Source organism: Musa acuminata, chromosome BXJ3-4 (genome assembly GCF_036884655.1).
Source record: "Musa acuminata AAA Group cultivar baxijiao chromosome BXJ3-4, Cavendish_Baxijiao_AAA, whole genome shotgun sequence".
Lineage (NCBI taxonomy): Eukaryota > Viridiplantae > Streptophyta > Magnoliopsida > Zingiberales > Musaceae > Musa > Musa acuminata.
In genome coordinates, this window is record NC_088352.1 from 18,528,706 (window position 1) to 18,552,500 (window position 23,795).

At 40.4% G+C, this 23,795-nt stretch overlaps 1 pseudogene; it reads left to right on the forward strand.

Moving 5' to 3' along the window:
- Positions 1 to 8,918: 8,918 nt before the first annotated feature.
- On the forward strand, positions 8,919 to 22,406 carry LOC103974718 (type IV inositol polyphosphate 5-phosphatase 3-like; annotated as a pseudogene).
- The last annotated feature ends 1,389 nt before the right edge of the window (positions 22,407 to 23,795 follow it).

Consider the following 23,795-nt stretch of genomic DNA (forward strand, 5'->3'; position numbering starts at 1 on the left):
GTTGAGATAAGTCAACCTTGAATTCAAGACCTAAGAATTCAAGTGACGTATTGATAAGTTAGATCAGTTAAACTTATCAATTGCTCCCATCATGATGCCCATCATGATGTATCTCTTCAAGAATGATGTCAAGGCATGACATACATCATCAAGTTTGTATGATAGTGTTTGTAACCATTCATCATGTAATCATATAAAGCTACGAAGGACTTTTTACATGATGCACACATTTGAGATTTTCTAGCAAGTTTGCATTTTCTTCACAATATAGAATATCAAATCAAGATTTGATGCAAACTATAGCACATGTTCACATATCTCTTGGTGATGCAAGGATGGCATAACATTGTTTATAGCATCACTCAAGTATTTGCAACTATGACATAGATATGATTATGGCAGTTCAGCTATGACATAGTGTTTATCAATTCATATGTTTCTCCCCCTTTGTCATCAACAAAAAGCATGATAGCATTATCAAGCATATAAAGGAAGTCATGACACATATATCTCTTTATTGTTTTTGCTTGACGGAGGAAAGTCATTTTCCAAAGAGTTTTCATAAGAGTGTACGGGAACATCCCATTTTTAGCATACAACCCGAAAAATGAACTTCTTACATGCATTTGGTTAAAAATATTTGTCACATAATTTGCAACATGTTATTTGATCAAGCGTTGTCAAGGCATGTAATAGTAATAACATTCGAAAAATAATTTTAACTAGTTTAAGTACATCAACATTCCTAATTCTCTTCTTATGTAATCAAATTGTTCTTCACATAGGGGTTTTGTGAAGATATCAGCTAGTTGATGTTTGGTATCAATAAACTCTATGGTTACATCATGATTAGAGACATGATCTCGTATAAAGTGATGTCTAATATCAATGCGTTTGATTCTTGAGTGTTAAGCTTTTGATGTAGTAACACAATTATTTCAAGTGCAGCATTATATCATATTGCATAGCAGGATTTTTATTTCAGCAAGTGTAGCATTGCATCACATGGTAAGATATCAGCTCGTATGATGCAAATTTTTGTTTGATATCTTGATACATGGCATGATAGCAATCATATTAGCAATAGCAACCATATCAATGTCATACTACTGACTTATCAACTTACATTGGTATGTTGCTTCATATTTTCAAGGCATAGGCTTTTAAACCTTTTTAGTTTCAGTGCAAAAACCGAGATAAACAACAAGAGATGTTTGCAAATATGCTTACACAGACAAAGATAACCATATCAGGGTAACATATGTACAGCATATCAGGTAACCATAAAGACAAAGTCCTTCATGAATAACATAAGGAGTTTACAACATGTCATATCAAAAACATCAGATGTTTATACAAGCTTATTCATGAGGTGGAAGATTAAAGTGCCTAAGTAAAGAGTCAAATTGTCGATGGATTTGCTGCAGCTCGGTTAGGATTTGATCTTGTCGAAGTTCAAGCCGTTCTTGTCGTTGTTTAAATCGGTCCATCCGAATCCCGATATCTTCGATGGATGATGTGTGAGTTTGCTCAACCGGATGTGTTTCCTCAAAGGGACAAATCGGAGGAGAGTGGGTACTCCTAAAGACTGGGGTTTCCGGCTCTGGTTCAGGTTCAGGTTCAGGCTGAGGGGGATCAGTTCTTCTAGGCATTCTAACCCAGTTACCGTTTCTATAGTGACATCTTAGTCGGTGAAGTAGATTTTTGTTTATTATACTGAATCTATCTGATTTCATTACTTCTTCTTCTAGTGGTATTTGAATGTCGTAAGCTTTCATTATTCTAGTAATAATTCCACCATATGGGAGCATCATATCTTTCGTAGATAATTCCAACATGTTTTGTTGGATCAGATAGCCAAGACAAATGTCACGTTCTTTCATGATTAGGTACATAATTCCTAATTCCAATTGACTCACTTCATCATGATGGTATTGCTTAGGAAGAATTATACTAGTCATGATATGATGAAGTATCTTAGTGTTAAAGGGCATTAGATGTTCACAACTTTTAGGAATAGATTCTATGTTAGGATTGGCAAGGATTGTTCCTAAGGCTTCAACGTAGGATGTTTCAATAGTTTTTTCATCCCATGATCCTTTAAAGTAAAGTCCTATGCTTTTCATGGGAATACCTATCATATCACAAATGAATCTATCAGTGATTGAGATGTGTTGTCCTAAGAGATAGGTTGATATCCTTTCTTCATCATCTATTTGCATGTTGTTGTAAAACAATCTAACTAGTCTAGGATAAATGGGTTCGTTGATCTGCAAAATGGGAAGTAGATTTAGGTTTGCAAACCAATGGATAGTCTCTACATCTCTTAGTTCATTCAGATCTACGTATTTTCCCTTATTGATGCTTCTTAGTTCGAAGGAGAGAAATTTTTCAGCATGGTTTTTGGAATCAAAAAGAGTGAGATCAAACTCTTCTACTACTCTCCTCTTTCCCTTGTCCCTTGAGGATCTTCTAGATCCCATTACTACTGCTGTTTAGAGGGATGATGATGAGCTAAAGTAAATGAAGAACAAAACAGAATTTAAGAGCTTCTTAGAGAGTACCTTTGTGAAATCTTCAAGAGAAGGAAGTATTCTTGATGTTTTGCTCCGAAATGGGAGGTATTTGGAAGGCTTAGAGGAGTGAAATGGGAATGGAGGAGACTTGGAAGAGTAGAGGAGGAAATGGGGGTGAGTTGGGGTCGGTTTCTTAGCCGGCCCTAGTGTGGTTTTAAAGGGCAGAGCTTGCTGGCGGTTGCACCTCTGGCTGGAGCGGTGCAACCTCTGGCAACCCGTGATGGCTGGAGGTGCCACCGCCAGCTGGAGAGGTGCCACCGCCTGCAGCAGGTGAGCACCTAAGATGATTTGATTAGGGGGTCTTTGCCTTGAGGAGAGTTTCAGAGCAATTAATGTTTGTTACATGATTTCGTATGAGTTTTTATTTAAGGAAGAAGCTCTTTGTACGATCAAGATAGATCTTTTAACGTGCATACGTATGTTTGTTTGGTATCCCTTTTAAGATCATGACATATTTAGTTTCTACAAGAATTAATTCGTAGATGAACGGGTTTTGAAGATCAGGGGGGTATTAGGATATCATATGTTTCTAATAAGGTTGTATCGTTTTTGTGATTTCACAACTTCCACTTGTTGTGAGTTCCTTTTTTATTCTTGGTTTATGACCATTGAGAGTCAAGGAGCAGAAAATTATTTCTTGCTCCGGCCTAGACTTTTAATGTTTTTATAGGAAGGGATGATCTTTAGGAACCCATTTGCTTTTGAGTGCCTCATAAATAGATCTACATTTTCTATCATGTTGCATAGAGTTTATCATGGTTCCTTTAGGAACCCAAATTAATTTGTTTGGACTTATTTTCTTGAATGGACAACAATGTGTCTTGTGTCCAGATTTGCAACAAAAGTTGCACTTGGTTTGGTGTTGAACATGTAAGATGGGGCCTTTTACAAAGGTAGTTGGATTTCGGTGAGGACTCCTCACAAATCCAATCCCACTTCTTTTGGGAGCATGACCCTTGTTTGTAAGGATCATGTTTAATGACTTGCTACCAACCTCGAATTTCTTCAAGGTGTCCTTAAGTAGCAAGTTTTCTTTTTGTATAGTTTCTAAATCATGACATTTGATACATGAATTTAAACTACCATGATGTTCGACTTTTAACTTATCAAACTCACAAGTAAGATTATCATGTACCTTTTTTAGCAACTTGTATTTTCTATTTATAACTTTGCATTCATCAAATAAATCATGGAAGGCATTTAATAATTCATCGAAAGATAAATCAGCATCTAATAAATCCGTTACCTCCTCTTCGATGGCCATAAAGGCGTAATGAGCAACTTGCTCGGTGTTGGACTCCTCTTCCTCAGATGCGCTCGAATCATCCCATGTTGCTTGGAGCGCCTTCTTCTTTGTTGTTCTTTTCTTGACTTGGGGACAATCACTCTTGTAGTGTCCCGGCTTTTTACATTCGTAGCAGATTACTTGGTCCTTCTTGGGTTCAAGTTTATTTTTCACATCGTTTTTAAACTTGTTTCTTTTGAAGAATTTCTTAAACTTTTTTGTCAAAAGTGCCAAGTCATCGTCACAATCCTCATCACTTGAGTTTTCTCTCAAGTGGCATTCAGAAGTTTTAAGTGCCATATCCTTCCTGTTCTTTGGAAGGATGTCTTCTTGCTCTTCATGAGCTTTGCAGGTCATTTCGTAGGTCATTAATGACCCGATTAGTTCTTCAAGAGGGAAATTTCGCAGATCTTTTGCCTCTTGAATAGCAGTGACTTTAGGATCCCAACTTTTAGGAAGGGATCTTAGTATCTTGTTAACAAGCTCAAAATCCGAAAAGCTCTTTCCGAGTCCTTTTAGACCGTTAACGACATCCGTGAAACGGGTAAACATGTCGCCAATGGTTTCACTCGGTTTCATTCGGAAAAGTTCAAAAGAATGCAGCAACAGATTGATTTTTGACTCTTTCACTCTACTTGTGCCCTCGTGGGTCACTTCAAGTGTGTGCCAAATATCAAAAGCAGTTTCGCAAGTTGAAACACGATTAAACTCGTTTTTATCAAGTGCGCAAAATAAGGCATTCATAGCCTTTGCATTAAGAGCGAAAGCCTTCTTTTCCAACTCATTCCAATCGATCATTGGAAGAGAAGACTTTGAAAAACCGTTTTCAACAAGGTTCCACAGTTCAAAATCCATAGAAATCAGAAAGATCCTCATTCGGGTCTTCCAGTAAGTGTAGTCCGTTTCACTGAACATGGGTGGACGTGTAATCGAATGCCCCTCTTGGTTTCCGGCGTATGCCATCTCTCTTGGGTTTTAATCCTTTAGAGAGTTAACCTTGCTCTGATACCAATTGTTAGGATCGAGAGCACTAAGAGGGGGGGGGTGAATTAGTGCAGCGGAAATCTTACAATAATTTAAAAACCAAAAGCTGCGTTCGTTCAAAAACTATTATGATGCAAAAGCAAATTCTCAGTTTGTAACTAAGTGCAGTTTGCGTCTAAGCGCAGATTGCGTTTAAGCGCAGTTTTGCGTCTAAGCGCAGTTTTGCGTCTAAGCGCAGTTTTGCGTCTAAACTCAGATTTACGTCTAAATGCAGATTTACGTCTAAATGCAGATTTACATCTAAACGCAGATTTACGTCTAAACGCAGTTTTACGTCTAAACGCAGATTTATGTCTAAACGCAGTTTTACGTCTAAACGCAGTTTTACGTCTAAACGCAGATTTACGTCTAAACGCAGTTTTACGTCTAGACGCAGATTTACGTCTAAACTTTGAAACTCGTTTGTATACTCGCAGAAGGCAGTATGCAGTTGAAATCAAGATGTAAACGTGAACTGAAATCTGATGATTGAGCGAGGAAAGCCGATTTACGTCTGAATGCAGTTTTACGTCTAAATGTTGAAACTCGTTCGTAAAATCGTAGAGGACAGATTGCAGTTATTAATAGGATTAAAATGTAAGCGTAAACTGCAAAGAAGCTCGTTCGTAAAAGCGCGGAAAACAGTTCTGCAGAATCAAACGTAAACGTAAACTGTAATGTATGAAAATACGAATTTACGTCTGAATGCAGATTTGGAAGAACAGCACTTAGAACTTGTTCGTGAAAGCGCAGAGAGCAGTAGTGATGAGGGAGGTTTGCAGTAATGATAAAGTGCTCGAAAATAAACGCAAACCAGAGATTTAGAGTGGTTCGGTCAGCCTTGACCTACTCCACTTTTGGCTTCCTCCACCGATGAGGTTGCCGACGTCAACTAGGTGCCTTCCTTCAATGGGCGAAGGCCAAACTTCCCTCTTACAGTTTCTCTCCTTTTGACAGGCTTAGGAGACAACCTTTACAGACCTTTCTCTCCTCACTTTACAATTGAAAACTTGAAGAACAGAAGGAGGAGACTTAAAGGCTTTACAACACTTTTGAGCTCTTAGAATCACAGAAAAGATCAAGATTTCGGTGTAGGTCTGTATCTTTTCAGTGCTGAATGGGTGGGGTATTTATAGGCCCCAACCCAATTCAAAATTCGAGCTCAAAACGATCAAATCGATCAAATCCTAGAATTCTGGGATCAGGCGGTTGCACCTCTTGACTGGAGAGGTGGCACCGCCTGGCAGAGCTCGAAGACTGAGCTCAGGCGATTGCTTCTCTCTGCCAGAGCTCGAAGACTGAGCTCGATGGTTGCATCACCTGGCAGAGCTCGAAGACTGAGCTTGGTGATTGCATCACCTGGCAGAGCTCGAAACTGAGCTCGGTGGTTGCATCACCTGGCAGAGCTCCAAGCTGAGCTCAGGCTGATCCACCTCTCTGCCAGAGCTCGAAGACTGAGCTCGGTGATTTCATCACCTGGCAGAGCTCGAGACTGAGCTCAGGCTGATGCACCTCTCTGCCAGAGCTCGAAGACTGAGCTCGGTGGTTGCATCGCCTGGCAGAGCTCGAAACTTGAGCTCTGGCGGTGCTACCTCTTGGCAGAGGAGGTTGCACCGCCCAGTCTAGCTCGAAGACTGAGCTCTGGGCGGTTGCACCTCTCGGCTGGGGCGGTTGCACCTCCCAGCCTCGCAGCCCTGGCGGTTGCACCTCCTGGCTGGGGCGGTTGCACCTCCCAACCCCACAGCCCAGGCGGTTGCACCTCCTGGCTGGGGCGGTTGCACCTCCCAACCCCACAGCCCAGGCGGTTGCACCTCCTGGCTGGGGCGGTTGCACCTCCTGGTGCAATCAGGGTCCGAATGGTTCACTCCATTCGGCCCACTTTGAATCTTTTCAGGGGCCCAATTGCCCCAAGATTAAGCTAATGGGATCACCTCCCATTTTCATGCTTAATCATCATGCTAACTACGATTAACTCTAAGACAACTTCTGCAGCTTTGCTCCGATGCGTCAATCGCTTCTTCCGGCGAGTTTCCGGCCAACTTCCGTCGATCAACCGATAACCCTCGGTGATCCTTCTGCGGACATCCGACATACTCCTGGACTTTGCGACGATCCACTTGGCGAGTTCCGACGAGCTTCGCTTGGCAAGCTTCTGGACTTCTTGGATCTGTTCTCGCTGAACCTCCGACGACCGTCCGAACTTCCGTCGAACTCTCGAACTCCCAACGTGATCATGATCTTGACTCCGGCGCAACACCTGCTGCTTGTCTTACTCTTATCGTAGTTAATCCTGCACACTTATCTCAACACATAGATTAGATAACAAATGACAATTGACTTCATCATCAAAATCCGAGATTCAACACAGGAGTGCCTTGCTTGGGCAAGCCTCTTGGGTCTATCGTGTGCTCAAGGGCTTCTCGCATCCCGACTTGCTCCTTGCTCGGCCCTTGCAATACCAGATCGACTAAGGGAGCTGCTACCTGGACAATCTGAGGAATGAGGGGTACGAGCATCTGCATCATCCCAGCCATCGCTTGCACTTGCTTAGTCAAGCTGAGGAACGTCTTGGGTGTCACGACCGAGGTTCCCGTGGCAAGTCTAGGAGGTGACCACCTTGGGCCATTGAATAGGCGCTAGAAGCGATTTGGCGTTGTGGCCGGGATCCCCCCATCTCTAAGAACGGGTAGGGATGGATCTCTGGGCCCGATAGAGGGGCGACCGGTCGGCGGTTCTCCCTCGGAAAAGCCTTCGCAGGATGCTTCTGCGACATAGCCCTCATTTTAGCGCCAAAAGTGTTGGGGAATGAATGTGTCGTGGCTGATGAGTCAGCACGGTTTGGTCCATGGGTCGATGTCAGGAGCCTCTTGCCGATTGAGCTGGTTATCGGAGCCGACTAGATCCTCGAGTCGGGGGGTGGGTTGGTCGATGACTCGCCACGTGGGCGTCGATCCGTGACTCCCGAGGTTGGGCTGCCTTCCTGTAAAAATGGCCTTCGTCGGGTGATCCCCGACTTTGGCCCCTCCGACGAGCAAGTCAGTAGTCTCTCTTTTTCTCTCTCCTCGTTTGGAGGCCGGGATAAATGTCTTTATAGTGCCGTGAGAGGGTCGGTCGTACGTGGATTGACGTGGTGGACACAACACGATATCAGTACGGATTCTGGCTCGGTGTGCAGGGCGTTACCGCACCGAGATTATCGGGACCAGACGTGTCGAACAGTATCTTGAGGGTACGAGTTCTAACGTGACATGTGACATCAACTATGACGTATGTGTTATCACCTCTCATCGCACACTTTTTCTGCCGGACTGATTGTTCTTTTTATGTCTCGTCGTCTCTGTCGGTTCGTCGAGTATGCATGGATGAAAGGTCCTTCGGTCCTCCCCCACGGGATCGGTGGCCGTGGGCGGGCGTAGACCCACCTCTGCAAGCCTGTCATCCGTCCATCATGACCAAAGTGGCGAGTCAGCCATGTGCCCTGTTGCGACTCGGTGGAATCCACGGGGTTCAAGAACTTAAAGCGGAGGTCCTGCCTGCCACCACAAGCACTTGGATGTGCATTTTGGAGGTCTTACCTGCCACCACAAGCGGAGGTCTTCCATCTTCGATTCATCGAGTCCATCAATTGCATGCAGAATTTCTAGTTTTTGATGATGAGATGAGCATTTCAAGAATGAAATCATACCCCGAGGCCAACCCGACAAGTTGTACTCACAAATAGACGAGCAGCTCGACATTAACGTGTCGTGTCGATTCTATCAAATATGATCCGACATGACAAATTTGTATTGATGCATGTTAAAAGAATGTCTCAGTCAGGCACCTATTGTTCCATGTCAACGTCATCAACTAATCCAACAAATTTACATCCACTTAAAATGAGCCCTTTCCAGAGGCTAAGAAGCTACAGTTAGCATAGCTCGTACGAGAGCATCACCGATTTTAATGATTAATGGCCACCCTTCCAGTATTTACTACTGTTCATCTGTATTAAGAAAAAAAACAAAAGGGTCAAACAAAAAGGGGGGAGCGTCGATCGTGCATCCTCCTCCTTCCGCAGCCCGCAGCCCGCAGCTGCCCTTTTCATTTATATTATTCCAGCCACCAGTCGCCTTTTGGGCTTCGGCGCTGCATTCTTAGCTCTTAAGGAGGAGGAGCTCCAGGACCTGGGAAGTGCATGGTCAGGAATTCGGACCGTACGGTTTTAAATGTGATTGATTATACATGTAATATTTATGAAATGGAAACGAAAAATGCTTCGTGATGCCCCGGGCCGGGAACAAGAGCAGCAGCTCTCTTCGCGTCCGCCGCTGGCTCTCTCCGTTGTCTCGAAAATGAGGCAGAGATCAAAGAAGCAAAACGAGGTAAGAGTTCTGGGTAGCATGATCCTCGAGGCTCCGTGGCAATGGCATCAAGAAGCTGTTGCCACGGCGGAATTCCCTTCTTTTCTTTCGTTTTCTCTGGTTCATATAAATTTGGGGAGATCACAATGCAGCGGCACTGAACTCTCTCTCTCTCTCTCTCTTTTGTGGGTTGCACCTGCGATGCAGCTCTGGCCCAAGATCGTCCTCAAGAAATGGCTTTTTTCCCCATCATCAGTTCCAGAGACTCCGACTTCAGCGCCGACGAAGGGGACACCACAGAGAGCGAGTTCGAGTACGAAGGTCTGTGTTGAAATGCTTTTTTCATCCTTCCCCTTACTTGTGCCCTGTTTCTTTTGTCAGATCGTCTCTCCTCCTCAACGTAAAATCTATTTTTTCGTGCTGATCGACTTCTATCTGCTGATTTCTTCCTCCTATTTTCCCCATCTTTTTATCCCCCCACGAAACTGTCTACTTCCTTTGTTATACAAGGTTCTTCTTGGCTTACCAGAAATGGTTTCCTTTTTTTCACTCCACGATGAACTTTAGCTTGACCTTATTCTCTGGTTTGTGCTGCTCATTTTGCTGCCTTTTCTTCTGCGACTTGCGTCGGTATACTGCAGAAATGTGTGGTTGGGAGCGTCAATTGCGTGATGAGGAGAGGAACTTGGGTGGCTTTGAAGCGGTGACGAATGGTAAATTTTCATGTTTTCCGGTTATGGTTTTGGTATTCGGGATTTCATTCTCTTGGTCTGTGTGCACGTATATGTGTCTGTGTGCATGTTCTGATAATTCTGTGTAGCATCTATGTCCTTTTTGTGTTTCAATCATTTCTTCATTTGGAATTGGACAGTAACAGATTGGAATCAATTGGTAATGTTCTAGCATTAGCCCAATTCTGACCTCATTTATTGTTTGAGCCATCCATCCCCATAACATGATATGCTGAGGTTTCAACACATTTGATTCTCTTATCAAGTTCAGTTCTTGCCTGCAAACCTGATGGTTAACTTTGTGGCCATATACATGTGTCTATTCATAAAACGGTCCGCTGAGGTTTCTACACATTTGATTATCTTCTCAAGTTCAGTTCTTGCCTGCAAGCCTAATGGTTAATTTGTGGCTGTATACTCACAGATAACCGCATTGGAGGCATTCCGTGCAGGTCACGAAGACGAAAATCTGAGACCCTTCGTGCGCAATATATAGATACCAAAGAACTCAGGCATATTTCTGTTATCCAAGCCAATTTAATCCATATGTATTTACATGCTTGACGAAAACCAATCCTTGTATTTGGTGAAAAAATCAAGTGCTCCTGGTTATCACTCATTTATCCCACAATTTATAGTTTATTTAATGGTTGCCTGCGTAGTAAGCATTTGAATCAAAGGCATTTTCTGACATGTTTGGCTGATGTAGGATCTGTGTGGGGACATGGAATGTCGGGGGAAGACTTCCACCTGATGACTTAAACATCAAAGATTGGCTGGATATGGGGGAGCCAGTTGATATATATGTGCTCGGGTAAATTCTAATAACCCTAAAGCTATGATCCTGAGATAAATATTGAACTATCGAATAATTGGATAAGCTGCACCAATCCCTCTAATTCAGAGTTGCATTTAATCGGAATAAGTAGTATACCACAGATAGAGTCATGGTTCTTAACTATGTTGACACACCACTGCACTAACACATTACTGCTAACAAGTGATGAGATGTTATCAAGTGCTAGAGATGTTGATGGGTCATGCTAGCATTCCACAAATATGAACATTTCAATGATTGCACCTACACATAAACGTTGTACAAAAAATAGCAACACCTGATTCAGAGATGATGCCTTGAGTAGATTGTAATTTTGCAGCCTTTATATTAGCACCAAAAATAGTTCTTTTATAAGGAAATAATTGTATGGATGCTACACTTATTTTACACAGAATTTAAAAATACAAGTCACTACAAAAGTGAATGTGATAAACAAAATGACAAATATGATGGCTTCTATGGGAGGTAAAATCACCATTTTCCAAGATTCTTGATTCAGAAAAATTCGCAACCAATCTTTGTTTATACGACCAAACAAATCAGAACCAAAAGCTAAGGTTAAATGTCCACTAGGTAAGTTTTGATGCTTGTCTGCTGTTTGGTAATGTTGGCTGCATGTTTTAATATTTTAGACATATCTGTTAGGACTCTAGCTAGGAGAGTCCTAATTGAGAGGGACATTCTGTTAGGACTCTAGCTAGGAGAGTCCTAATTGAGAGGGACACTCTGTTAGGACTCTAACTAGGAGAGTCCTAATTGAAAGGGACATTCTGTTAGGAGGTTTTTTCTTAGAGAAGAATTAGGAGTTGTAAGGGAATAGGAGTCTTGAGTATGAGTCATATTAGGAGTTGGTTAGAAGTAAGAGTCTTAAGTAGGAGTCCTATAAGGAGTTAGGGTTTAGAAGCCCTATAAATAGCCATGTATTCCTTCTCTTTTCTTGAGCAATAGATGAAACTTTTCTGCAGCCTTTGAGCAGCACTTGGAGGGAGGAACCCCTATAGAGTTCCAAGGAGGCCGATCCCCTAAAGAGATCAACCCCAAGTTTAGAATCTGCAAGGGTTCTAACACCTGGTATCAGAGCAGCGTTCTTGGCGTCTCGCTGCCCTTCCACAGCCATCCATCAACCCTCCACAACCATCCAAAGCAATTCCCACAATTGCTTAAAAGATCGTCGCCCAATTCCACCATCATCTCCACCACCGCAGATCAACCTTTGATCTCCCCGTGAATTACAACAGGTTCTGGTTTCCTACCTTACTACTGCTGCAATTTATTTATCCCTATCCGAAAATCCAAAAAAAAAAAAAAAAAAAAAAATTCGTTCCTGTATTGCTGCAAATTTTCATCGTAAGTTGCTGAAATTTTTCGACGAGAATTCTGCTATCGCAACTTACACCAATTTTCTTGCTGTTATTGTCGAAATTTTCTTGATGGACATCCTTTGCTATCATATAAACTGAGATATTGCTGTCAACTCTCTCCTCAAATCTCTCAAATTTTTTGTGGAGATTTCGTCGAGAAACCGCTGTTTCTTCGACGATAATTCTGCTCTTACAAGACAACACAATTCTGCAGCAAACTTTCACTGATTTCTATCAAACCTATACATGCCTTTAACTCGTCAACAAAAGAGAGATCTTAACATCACAGATTTGGAGTCATATACTATGGCATCTGAGGAGGCAATCAATGCTAAATTTGAAGCCTTTGAGGCACGAATGGAGGATAAGATTCGAACTCTCCTTACCGAATTCAGTTTGGGCCGACCACCAAGCCCGAAGAAATCACATCAAGGAGAGAGCTCTAACCAATCACATCATGCCCAAAGAGATGACTTCCAAGAGAGGGGAGGCTCTATGACCGACCCCAACTATTCACGTATGAGAGTGGACTTCCCTAGATGGGAAGAAGGAGACCCAATTGGTTGGATCTCGCGTGCTGAGCGATATTTTCGGTACCATAAAACTGCGGATGCATCCATGGTGGAAATTGTAGCTATACATCTTGAAGGGGATGCCATACAATGGTTTGACTGGTTTGAACACACTTATGGAGCCCTTTCATGGCGACAATTCAAAGAATGACTACTGATCCGCTTCGGACCAACTTATTACGAGAACATTGACGGACAACTAACAAAGATCCGACAAACCTCTACCATTCAGGAGTACCAAACCAGGTTTGAAAGGTTATCTAATCAAACTCGTGATTGGTCTAAAAAACAGTTATTGGGGACTTTTATTGAGGGCTTAAAGCCGGAGATCCGGGGAGAAGTTAAGGCGCGACAACCATACACGCTTATGGCAGCCATCTCTTTCGCACGACTTCAAGAGGAGCGATTGAACCATGAAGCCCGGAGGACAAGGAGCACTCCACGACCTACAATACTAAAGCCCTCAGCCCCCCCTACTATCAACCGAGTCCCTGCACCGAAAAGGTTAACAAGAGAAGAACTTCGGGAGCGATCTGCGAAGGGGTTATGTTGGCATTGCGACGAGCCGTGGAGCCACGAGCATCGCTGTAAAAAAGGTAGACTTCTTATGATTGAACCAGTAGAAGAAGAGGTCATTGAACATCTAGAAGAGAGCCTTGAACATGAAGAAGAAGATATGGAAGAAGAGCCACAGCCGATCGACATTAACGGTACACGCACTAGCCGGCTATTCAAATCCGCAAACGATGAAAGTTGGAGGCCTTCTCAAACAACAGCCGATCACTGTTCTCATCGACACGGGTAGCACTAATAACTTCCTGAATAGTAAGGTTGCTGCTCGGATGGCACTGCATATTGAAGGTTGCAGCAAGTTCGATGTAAAGGTTGCCGACGGTAGAATCCTAAAGTGCGACCAAAGATGCCCGCAGGTGAAACTATTACTGCAAGACCAAGAAATTATCACTGATTTCTTCCTCCTACCAATCGATGACTATGAGGCAGTGCTTGGTATAGAATGGCTGACTACACTAGGTGATGTCTCTTGGAACTTTTCTAAATTAATTATGAAATTCTACTGTAAGGGTAAGCAGATCATCCTACGCGGGAAGCGCGGAAGCAACGTTACCACTGTTTCGACCCAACGAATGGAGAAAGTTTTACACAAGGTAAATGGTGCCTTTTTGATGCACCTCCAGCAGCAACCAGAGGGGAAGAAAATAGAATTTGAAGATCAAAATCTTGCCCAATTGCTTATTGAATTTGCCGACATATTTGCTGAACCGCGCGGTCTTCCTCCTTCTCAGCAACATGACCATCGAATTCCAATCCTTCCGGGCAAGCCACCAGCGAACACTCGACCATACCGATATCCTCACCTCCAGAAAGATGAAATTGAAAAGATCGTAAAGGAGATGCTTGAAACAGGGGTGATTCGACCAAGTTGTAGCCCCTATTCCTCACCGGTGCTACTTGTACGCAAGAAGGACGGAACTTGGCGGATGTGCATCGACTACCGAGCTTTAAATGGCATCACCGTCAAGGACAAATACCCAATACCAGTGGTGGATGAACTTCTTGATGAATTGAAAGGAGCTCGAGTCTTCACGAAGTTGGACCTCCGATCCGGTTACCACCAAATTCGGGTATGTAACGATGACATTCCAAAAACTGCATTTCGCACATATGATGGCCATTATGAATTCTTGGTAATGCCTTTTGGACTCACTAATGCTCCTTCAACCTTTCAAAGTCTCATGAATGATATATTTCAGAGCTTTCTTCGTAAATTTGTGCTGGTATTTTTCGATGATATTCTCGTTTACAGCCCTTCTCTTGAAACTCACTTTCAGCATTTACAGATTGTTTTGACGATCCTTCGAGAGAATACTCTTTTTGTTAAGCAACCAAAGTGCAGCTTTCTCCAGCAAAAAGTAGAATACCTTGGGCATATAATATCAGAAGGAGTGGCGGTAGACCTAACAAAAATTGAGGCAATGCAAGGCTGGCCGAAACCTACAAACGTGAAATTACTGCGAGGATTCCTTGGACAAACGGGCTACTACCGAAAATTTGTTAAGGACTATGGGAAGATCAGTGCACCACTCACTTCTTTACTGAAAAAAGATGTTTTCCAATAGTCGGACAAAGCCTCTGCTGCCTTCGACAAACTTAAAGCAGCCATGACAACGACGCCGGTGCTTGCGCTACCAGATTTCAATAGACCCTTCATCATTGAGGCCGACGCATCTGGAGTCGGAATTGGAGCCGTTCTCATGCAAAATGGTCGACCACTCGCATACACTAGCAAGGCATTATCTCCCTCCCATCAAAATATGTCAGTATATGATAAGGAGATGCTTGCCATTGTACACGCAGTAACGAGGTGGAGACCCTACCTGATCGGCCGGCGATTTCAAATTAAAACTGACCATAAAAGCCTCAAGTACTTTTTGGAGCAAAAGATATCATCCCCTGAGCAGCAAAAATGGGTAACCAAACTTCTTGGATTTGATTATGAAATTAATTATAAAAAAGGGAAAGAAAACGTTGTTGCAGATGCACTCTCACGGCTACCTGAACAAGCTAAGGTTTCAGCCATCTCCCTTCCTACCACCGGTCTCCTCGAGGACATTAGGGAAGAATGGAAGAAGGATCCAGAGATTAGCAAGATCATAAAAAAATTGGAGGAGGATCCAAGTGAAATAGCCCACTACACTTGGGATTCGAGGGATTTACGCTACAAAGGTCGCATTGTGCTTATACCTGACTCCCCTTGCATCGCAATCATCTTGCATGAAATGCACTCTATACCTTCAGCAGGGCACTCTGGATTCCTAAGAACCTACAAAAGAGTGAAGCAAAATTTTTATTGGAGAGAGATGAAAAAAATTATTGCTGAATATGTGGCACAATGTGATGTATGTCAACAACACAAGGGTGAAACTGTGGCAAATCCAGGGAAGCTACAACCACTACCCATACCAGACTCAGTGTGGACTGACATCTCCATGGACTTCATTGAAGGGCTGCCATCTTCCAAAGGTAAAAGCACGATTCTCGTGGTGGTTGATCGACTTACGAAATATGCTCATTTTTGTGCTGTGAGAAATCCCTACACTGCTGCTAGTATTGCTCAGATTTTCATAGAAAATATTGTTAAACTGCATGGGATGCCAAGGTCCATCGTAAGTGATCGTGACAGGATCTTCACTAGTAAATTTTGGACCGAGTTATTTCAGTTACAAGGCACCAAACTCAAGATGAGCACAGCATATCATCCACAAACTGACGGCCAAACAGAGGTGGTAAATAGGTGCTTAGAGACGTACCTCCGGTGTTTCGCTAGCGACTGACCAAAAGAGTGGGCAAATTGGCTTCCTTGGGCCGAATGGTGGTATAATACTACATATCATTCATCTACAAAATGTGCCCCTTATGAAGCATTGTATGGTCGACCAGCACCTGTGATTCCAAAGTATGTAATTGGCTCGGCCAAGGTAGATCAGGTTGACCAAGAATTGATTGATAGGGACAAACTCTTACAACTGTTAAAAGATAATCTCTCTACCGCTCAAGCCAGAATGAAGCAACAAGCCGACACACGACGAAGTGAAAGAGAATTTTCAGTGGGAGATTGGGTTTATCTTCGCCTACAACCATACAAGCAACTCTCTATCAACACTCGAACCTCCATGAAGCTATCCCCACGTTTTTATGGGCCCTATCAGATCACAGAGCGTATTGGAGCCGTGGCATACAGACTTCAATTACCTGAAGATGCCAAAATTCACCCTGTCTTCCACGTATCATGCCTAAAGCCCAAGTTGGGAGAACACGAGTCACCTCAGATCCAACTGCCCAACACAACTGAGGATGGAGTTATTCAAGCCCAACCACAGGCCATCCTCGATCGTAGGATCGTGATGCGTCGCCGACATCCCTCTACTGAAGTACTAGTGCATTGGAATAATCTACCACTTGAAGATGTCACATGGGAACCATATGAGGAGCTGAAGACTCGGTTCCCTGAGTTCATGTAATCTCAGCCTTGAGGACAAGGCTGATTTGAAGAGGGCGGGTTTGTTAGGACTCTAGCTAGGAGAGTCCTAATTGAGAGGGACATTCTGTTAGGACTCTAGCTAGGAGAGTCCTAATTGAGAGGGACACTCTGTTAGGACTCTAACTAGAAGAGTTCTAATTGAAAGGGACATTCTGTTAGGAGGTTTTTTCTTAGAGAAGAATTAGGAGTTGTAAGGGAATAGGAGTCTTGAGTATGAGTCATATTAGGAGTTGGTTAGAAGTAAGAGTCTTAAGTAGGAGTCCTATAAGGAGTTAGGGTTTAGAAGCCCTATAAATAGCCATGTATTCCTTCTCTTTTCTTAAGCAATAGATGAAACTTTTCTACAGCCTTTGAGCAGCACTTGGAGGGAGGAACCCCTATAGAGTTCCAAGGAGGCCGATCTCCTAAAGAGATCAACCCCAAGTTTAGAATCTGCAAGGGTTCTAACAATATCTAGCAGTCTTTTGAATGGGTGGAACATAGAATAATATTGTATGCACTCTTCCAGAATATGATTCTTAAGTTAAATGTCTATATTTATTTAATTTCCAGTTATTCTTTTTTTATCATGTGTTTACTTGTATTCTTTTATTATAATTTACTATACTGGGCTTCCTTTTCTTGCAGCTTTCAGGAAGTTGTTCCACTAAATGCTGGAAATGTCTTTGGTGCTGAGGACAGTCGTCCTGTTCAAAGATGGGAACGTATAATTCGTGAGACACTAAATAAAATTCAACCAGTTAAAGCAAAATATAAATGCTACAGTGATCCTCCTTCACCATCAAGATTCAAACCATCAGATGATGCCCTTGGCATAGAGGATGAGATGTTGTCTGAGTCAGATAGTGAGAGTGATCAGGAAATTCAATTCCATGAACAATCCTTCAATTTCCTGTTAAACAAAGATCAGATTGATGCAAGAGGAGATGATCCAAAATGCAATTTAGCACGCCAGTCCCCTTTAATTGCAGATCAAAGTGCACAAGGAGAAAATGTTCACAAGCAATATCCCTTGAATATATTTTCCCATAATTTGAGTTTTAAGAATCGTGAAGTAACTCCAGAAGCATTTGTAAGTCAACAAAACAAGCTTACCAAGACATTAAGCAGCTCAGAAATGATAGGCTTAATTTGGCCAGAACAACCATTGGATATGTTATCCCAACACAGTATGGATACATCAAAACCAAAATCATTAAACCCAGCTAGATCATTTAAAGCATGCAATTCATTCAAACCTCTACATGGAGACTATAATGACTCATCAGACCCATTTGTGATTCCTGTACTAGATCTGGAAACTGTTGTAAACAGAAAAAAGAGATCATCTTTTGTACGGATTATAAGCAAGCAAATGGTTGGAATTTATCTTTCAGTATGGGTCCGCAGAAGCCTCCGGAGACTTATTCAGAACTTGAAGGTATCAACTGCTGGAGTAGGTGTCATGGGCTATATAGGCAACAAGGTTTATGTGTTACACCTTTTCCTGCCTGGGAACTTTGTCTTGATATGATTGGATGCTCGAATTGTCATATTTTCTTTCTGAATGGTTATTGAAATGAAATGACTTCTCATTTTTGTTGCCCCTATATTTCACTTATGTAGGTAAGTTTTACAATTGAATATAAAGTTTAATAAATGCATTTAAGACAAATTGACAAATCACAAGATATCATCAATGTAACAAATGAAATTATTACGATTGGAATCTTCTGGCTGCCATAAGGGTAATGTATATTTTGGTTGAAGCTGCTCCAGATGTATAGAGGTATACCTTAGAACACATACCATGTGAGTAGCTCAAATGTACTGGCTTCTAAAGAATTTGGTCCAAGGTCACATTGAACTAAACAATGATTTTAGTTTGTCTCTTTTTCCTCATGATTTTTAAATGATTTTCAAATTTCAATCATATGAAGCTCTCCCACAATTTTTTCTTTATTATGTATATCATCAGCATGTTGTTTGTTGGGTTCTAAAATTTTGATTACCACAGAGATAGCAACTTTCCAACCTTGTGCCCTTAATTATGCTCCAGGGATCAATATCAGTCAGCATGTCTATATATCAGACACTTTTTTGCTTTATATGTAGTCACCTAACTTCGGGAGAAAATAATGGTGATGAACTTCGAAGGAATGCTGATGTGCAAGAAATTCAAAGGAAAACATTATTCAGTTCAGTGCCCAGTGTTGGAATGCCCAAAACAATCTTTGATCATGAGTAAGTAAACCAAACATCCCTCAACATATGATACATAATCACATGGTGTCTGTATCCTTATCTTCGATCTGACTAGGTATTATAAAAATATTTATATGCTACCTTAGTTTGTTACCTGCAATTCAACTTCCATGTAAAGAAGTTATAAATTCTCTTACAATTTGATACTTATGAGCTTCCATGATAGTCTAAATGTTGCAATTGAATGGAAGTGAGACCTAACAAATTTTCTTTTTCTGTTACATAAAAACTGATGAAATGAAGCGATATTTTCTTTTTATATATTTTGTTAAGACCATTTCAGACATCATAGACATAGAAAAGAATGTAGATGCTTTTTAAGGTAGCCCAAATGTTCCAATCTGTGGTCTGTAGTTTCAGATACTGATATGAGTTGGGAGAGCTCTTGTAGTTACAATATGCAAGGTTAGGAGAGGAAGGTATCATTCACTGTCTGCAAATTTTCTGTGTATCAACTATTCTTTTGCATTGAAGTTTGAATTGTTTTTGTACACTTCTTCTAAACACTTTTGATGTTTCTGATATTTATGTACTGCAAATATTTTTAGAAGAATTATCTGGTTGGGGGATCTAAATTACCGCATCAACTTGTCGTACGATCGAACTCACAAACTGATTTCCGGAAAGGAATGGTCTAAATTATTTGAGAAGGACCAGGTAAACAATCTTCTGTTTCTTATTATTATGCTTCTTTTGCTTTCAAGTATATTTTAATTCGACTGATTTTTAATTCTGCCAATGTTTTTGTTGATTGAGAAGGTATTTGCATCTTGAACTGTCAAGTCAAACTTAGTTCATTTAGAAGCATGGTTATGATGATTTCTTTTAGCATGTATCCCATTATTAACCAGAATCTATCATAATGGAGTTTATATGAAAAATAAGAAAATTTTGGGCACAACCATACTTTTGCATCCTAATTCTTCTTTCATCGAGACATACCTCAGAGAACTGGAAATGAGAACAAGCTGAACAGTTGTATCATATTTTCATATATAGCCTTGATACTCTATTTAAGACACCCTGACCTTATTGCTGCCTTAAGTGGCTTATCTGGTAAACAGGCTTTTGAGCCAATTAGCAAACATTTCCAAACACTTCAAACAGGACCACAGTCAAAATAGTAACCATGCCCTTTTATTTTCAACAAATTTATCTTTCTGATGGAAGGGAGGCATTTGATAAGAAGGAAGCTTTGTGAGCAAATTTTTGTCTTTGATATAACTGGATCTAAATGATAAATCTTAACATGTAATGTTTCTTTTCCAGCCAGCATTATTATATTCAGATCACATACATAGTTACTGCTTCTCTAAAGTGTACTCAAATTTTAAGCATGGTTCAGGATCATAATAACAGAGAAAGCTCAAACTTCCATGGGAAAAAAGAGTCATGCAGGGTGGGGTTAAAAAAAAGTACCATCTAGGTCTCAAAATTTTCTAATGCCAAGGTTTGGAATATTCAATTCCTAATTTTCAGTTTTTGATGCAAATTGCAAAATTTCTCAGCATGACAGATTAAATTTTGGCAGTTTTGTTATTACACATTTTAAAATTTCTTTAAGATAAAACTAGTGAGTGGACTTTGTTGAATGAAAATATGTGAGGCATAAAATGTCATGTTATTTCTTATGCGTTTAAGAGTTATTATGTGTTATGAATGAGAATGACACTGAAATATCTTTACTCTTTGCCAGAACATACATATTGCTCTGCAAAATTGCAAAATTTCTTTTCCTTTTGAGATCAAATATCAATGCAACTTCTTATGCATTGGTACAAAGCTTAACAGTTTGCTCTGTCTTCAAAATAACCACTATATCAGAAAAAATTAGATGGAACTTGCTGTACTGTTTGAAAAGCTTAGGTTAGCAGTCATCATAATACTTTGCCAAAAATAACCATATTAACTTTTTCAGGGATATCATTGCAATATCTATGATCTGCATAGACAAAATTGGATGGTTCTCAATCAGAGGATAATATATAATGGTAGAATTGCTATGTAGTAGAAGAGGTCTCAATTTACATAATGTGATTTCTGGCATACCTTGAAAAGCAGTCTATGCATCCTCTCTGTAATATGGAGTTGAGATACTGATCAGACTGTACCAGAATTATTTTATTTAAAGCATTATTGTATTTATATTGGTTAATTAGACTGGTTTAACCAACTCACAACTTCACACCATTGCAGTTGAGACTCGAACTTAAGAAAGGGCGTGCATTTGATGGGTGGTCAGAAGGTGTTATAAACTTTCCTCCTACCTACAAATACGAGTTAAACTCAGAAAAGTACATTGGGGAGGATCCAAAGAGTCGAAGGACCCCTGCGTGGTATATATGCTGAAAATAATTATTACATATTCCTCTGCTGCTATAACTATGTTGGATCTGATCAATATATTGATTACCTTTTCAAGCTGCTTCTATAACTGATAACACGAACATGTTGGTGTCAAAGTATTGTTAAGGTTTGCAGTCTCAGATGTTCTATTTTTCTTTGTTTATTTTGATGTGACATAATTTTAACAAGATGCATATTTGAGGAATCATAAATTTAATTATTCCTTTTTTCCTTGACATATTGTGCTTGATGGGATATTTAGGTACATGATAATTCTTTATGTTTTTCAGGTGTGACCGCATTCTTTCATTTGGTAAGGGCATGAGGCTATTAGATTACAGAAGATTTGAGCTAAGGCTTTCAGATCACCGTCCTGTCACAGCTGTTTTCATGGCTGAGGTTGAGGTTTTCTGCCACAGAAAACTTCAGCGAGCTCTCACATTCACAGATGCAGAGGTAGAAGAACAATTGAACTCAGAGGCTGATAATGGAGAAACTGGTTGGGCGTAGGAGAGGTTAGTTCCCAGCATTAAAAAAAAAAAGGAAGGAAGCGTGCTAATCCAATTTGTCTGCACCATCCGCACATTTATCATGATGGAAATGTCTATAATAACCAAGTACTGCTGTCAATTTCGGAAGGCATAATGATGCATTGCCAAGGAACTGAAACAGCAGACTTCACAACCGAGAATGATTTTTCTTTTGCCAAAAATGGAAGTGCAGGAAAAGGGATGTAAAGAAAGACAAAGTTAATTATCTATTAATATGTAAATTATCTAACAATATGTATGGTGTGTGAAGGATGAGACCTAGAAATTGGGCGGTTTCTGGCTTATTTTAGGCGGCATCCGTCGGGACGGAGACACTTCCTCGGGGCCCCTCTCCGCCTCGGGTTGCTTAGGTGGGGGCAAGCAAGCAACTGCGGCATCCATCCCTGATGGCTGCCTGTCCGGACAAGGCATTTGTTTGCGTCCTTCTTTCCGTCATTCTGTCTTTCTTTCTTTATGAGAGCCAACAGACTTCTCAATTGTGTTATGTTGCCTTCGAAAATTGTTACGAATTTGGCACCATTAGATGCTCTGGAGAAATGATAGAAGGGTTTTCTTCGTCGGTGACGAAGCCATATGGACTTCATCCTCTTCCGCTTTTATTTCATAAAAAAATAAAATAAAAATTTATTATATCAAATTATTAACGTGTGAATTCAAACTTAAAATATATCACTTGTATAATAATACATTAATCAATCTGAATGTTTTAATATCGATGAATAAGTGCATCTCAAAAGTCAGCTTTGTTGAGACATGTTGCTTTGTTAGATATGAAACATCTCATCTCAAAAGTTATATGATTATAATATGGTAATAAATTATAATATCAAATGTCAGTTAGCTCAAAAGTCATAACATCACAAAAGTTATATGATTATAATATGATAATAAAATATAATATGAAACTATCAGTTAGTTTAATTCATAAAGATCATTCACATGTCTCCTAAACTTCCATCACATATATCTTTGATACAGAGATAATACATGATAAATTTTGAAAGAATGACGATCGTTCAATTGTATTTATTGGAATAATTTTTTAAATAAAAAATAAACTCATAATAATAATTTGATAAAATAAAAAAAACTCACCACTAAATTTAAAATCATAAATAAATATAAAAAAATCATCACCCAAATACAGAACTGAAAACAAAAGAATCACCACTCAAGGAAACATCATTCAAGGAAACATTCAAGAGATACAAAATTACAAAATTTAAGAAAGAACTCCAAGAGAGATTCTACCAATATCATCAAATTTTAAACTTCTTTCTAACTCCTAAACACCATAAGTATTAGTGCATGAAATAACCCTTCATGCATAGGAAATTACGAAATTAAATATTTTATAATTGGTAACTAACTCCTTTAATATTCCTTGGTCATGAAGAAAAATCATTTTGAAACAATTATAACTTTGTCTAAGGATTATGTTTATGAGCTATCATATTTGAGTGGGCTAAGTAAAATACTATGAGACAAAATTATGGGCTGTCGAGAACACCATAGTATTAGTAAGGTCCACACGAGTTGATTGTAGCAAATTATGCACTTCCGTGTCAATCTCCCTTGATTGAAAAAGACTTGTCCTCGAGTCCTCATTTGTTTCATCAACATGATTATAATAAGAATTTAAATTAGCCATATTAAATGTTAGGGACACTATATAATCTTCAGATAGCTCGATCTATTTTTGCCAATTCTCTTAAGCACCTTGAATGACCATCAACCTTTGGTTTCAATTTCCTAAATTTGCCTAGTGGAAATCACTCATTCCTTAGATGAATCCAGGCTAAATCATCTGCATTAAACTTCATATGTTTTCTATATTTGTTAGAAGCTTACATGTACCTCTCATT